A 3,434-nucleotide genomic window follows, 5' to 3' on the forward strand; every position below is an offset into this window, starting at 1 on the left:
ATAAGTTTTAAATCAACAACTTAAATATAATTAAACTTAAAATCAACTTAAATTATTAAGTAATAAGTATTAAGTTTTACCAAACATTCCCTTAGGTGATGTTTGTATTTTTTTTTTTTTTACTTAATTATAAATAGAATTAAAAAACTAAATAGCGTTTAATAGTATTAAGTATTAAGTTATTTTATTTTTATAATATTTTATTTTTATTAAATATTTAAAAATAAAGAAAAAACCAACATATTACTTTTTCTATTTAGAAAAAATTAAATATTTTGATTTTTTTTACTCAAAAAAATCTATAATAAGTCATAAAAATAGAAAAATAACCCTCTTAGTTTATATTAATTTCTTCTTTAACTTAAATGATTTTTTTTTTGTAGTTTTTTTTAGTGACTTTTTTAAAAAAAAATGCAAAAATGGACTTTTTGTGCTTAAGCTTTTCAAATTAATAGATATTTTTATTATTTTGTATTTCATATTAATATAATTAAAAATAAAAAATTGTTAAAATATCCCACGTGTATAAAGGAAATGAATCATGGGTAGAAACAAATGGAATTATGCTAAAATATAAATAAATAAATAAGATATTTTGGTTATATTGTATTTTTTTTTATTGATCACCAATTTTTTAAACAAGATCGGGAATTGCATTTTAGTCTCATAGAATGGCCCAAAAAGATTATGACACATTGCATAATAAATAGACAAATGCATTACGTGTGAGACCGGTCCCAAAGGTGATGGGGGTTGGGTAGAATAGGACTTGCATGTGACACCCAAATATCATATTTCCAAAATCAGAAAATAAATTCCCGAATCAAGGGAAACCCTATGAGAGATATGAGAGATGAGAGAATGGAGAAGAAGAAGAAAGCAACGAAGGTGTTCTGCTACTACTACGAGAGGGAGTTTGAGGACGAGAAGATTCTTGTTCAGTACCAGAAGGCCAAGCACTTCAAGTGCCATGTCTGCAACAAGAAGCTCTCCACTGCCTTTGGCATGGCCATCCACGTCCTCCAAGTCCACAAGGAAACTGTCTCCAAGAACTTTTACTTGTCATTTGCAATTTTTTTTTTTAAGACAATTTCCATTCATGTGTGGGATTGTTGGAATTTATATAGGTGAATGGAAATTAGGATTTTTTTTTTTTCTCAGAAGACATGTTTCTTAATAGACACAACTTATTTTAAAGGATGTGTCTTGTATTTAAAAGACACATCCTCTTCCAAAGGATTTGTTTAATGTCTTAAGACACAACTATAAACCCTCTAATTTGTCTTCTTAGCATATGTGACACTAGGTGTCTTCTCATACTTCTCTCTTGACTCGTAGACATCCCTTAGTGGCCCATCGACAATTATATAGTTTCATTTTCTAAGCCACCTTCAGGGACCCTTTGTTGAGGGACTCATTCGGACCTACATTGTGACCTTGGCCATCCTTTGTCCTTAGGTTAGATCCCACTTAGGTTCACCTAGGCCCTCTTAGATTTACTAAAGCCCACCTTGGCCCACCTTAACACACCTCAACCCATGTTGGTCACTTTTAGGTAATTTCTGCATGACTTACGTAGTTCGCATGATAATATACTTGATTTTCTTATTTATTAATTTTTCTATTTATTTATTTATATTTAATATTATTTTTTTAGTTATTTTTTTATTTTTCTTTATTTATTTACCTATTTTCATAAAATAACGTGTGGTTGGTTATCTTGTCTCTTTTATTACCATGGGAACTCAGGTTATACCATGGGAAATCAAGTTACTATAGGAAGAGTGTAAATGTGAAGTTGTGTTTGACTTAGTCTTTCTTTTTTTCCGACTCTTTGGGAAGAGTCCCATTAGGAGTGTGCTAGTAGAGTCACATTCCACTTACAAGTAGAGTCTCATTCTGCTTACAAGTAAAGTCCTATTTTGATTACAAGTAGAGTCTCGGTGGGATTGTGTTAGTGGCCTATAAAAACAGGTTACCCCTCACTCTCAAATAATTTTTTTTTTCAAAGAGTTCTTCTAAAACTTCCAGCGTTTTGCTTCCCTCTCCACTCTTTCATACATTTATTTGGAGGAATTTTTTAGAACCCGAGTTGTACACGTCTCGCCTGTAGAGTGCACCTAAGGCGAGACTCACTGGTACCCTTGTGCACCGAGTTCATCTTCGAGAATGGTGGATCTATTTCAAGAACAGTGTTTGTCACACCTTAGCCTATCACCGATAAGTTTCTTGCTATTCATTTTGCTCTTTGTTTGTGTGTTTTGGGCTAGTCCTCTATTTTCATATCCTTAAAACAACAATCATGAAATAGATCCAAATGGAAGCCTCTCTAGTTCACACTTGTCCTAACGCCTCTAAGATTGATCCCTTCAACAGGACATTGTTCAAGAGATGGCAGGAAATAGCTTTCTCTGCCATTGATGTAGTGGCCTTGGGACACATTTTGACTGACCCAAAACCAGAAGATGGTTCTAAATCGTTGCCTACTTGGGAAATTGGTAATAAACAAGTTAGGCATGATATTCTTAGTACCATTTCTACATAGTTGATTCTTGTGATATTTGGCATGGTAGATTAGGACATGTGAACTTTTCGTATATGAAGAAAATGGTTGAATTAAGTTTAATTCCTAAGCGGTCCTTAGAAAACCTTGGAAAATGTTAATCATGTGTAGAATCTAAAACCACAAAGAAATCTTGCAAATCAGTAGAAAGAGAATCAAATCTACTAAGTTTAATACACAGTCACTTAGGAGACCTAAAAAATACAATGACTAGAGGTGGTAAACGATTCTACATAACTTTCATAGATGACTACTCAAGGTATACAAGTGTATATCTTTTGAGAAACCAAGATGAAGCAAGAGATGTTTTCATCAAGTACAAAAATGAAGTGGAAAATCAACTAAGTAGGAATATTAAAAGGCTTAGAACTGATAAAGAATGAGAGTATGAGTCCAACCCCTTTAATTCTTTTTATGAAGATCATGGGATCATTCATGAAACTACTCTTCCTTATTCCCTCGAGTCTAATGGAATAGCAAAAAGGAAAAAATAGAACCTTAAAAGAAATTATGAATGCAATGTTGGTAAGTTCAAGAGCATCCTTGAACTTATGGGGAGATGCTATCATCTCTGCTTGTCATATTCAAAATAGAATACCTTACAAGAGAACTGGTAAAACTCCTTATGAGTTGTGGAAGGATTATGCACCTAATATAGCATACTTGAAAGTGTGGGGGTGTTTAGCTAAAGTTCTTTTCCCTAAACCTAAAAAATGAAAACTAGGTCCTAAAACCTTTGATGCAATGTTCATTAGTTATGCTGAGAATAGTATGGCATATAGGTTTCTTGTTACTAAGTCAAAAAACAGTCTTGTAGATGTCAATACCATAATAGAAACAAATAATGCGGATTTCTTTGAAAACATCTTTC

Source organism: Vitis vinifera, chromosome 3 (genome assembly GCF_030704535.1).
Source record: "Vitis vinifera cultivar Pinot Noir 40024 chromosome 3, ASM3070453v1".
Lineage (NCBI taxonomy): Eukaryota > Viridiplantae > Streptophyta > Magnoliopsida > Vitales > Vitaceae > Vitis > Vitis vinifera.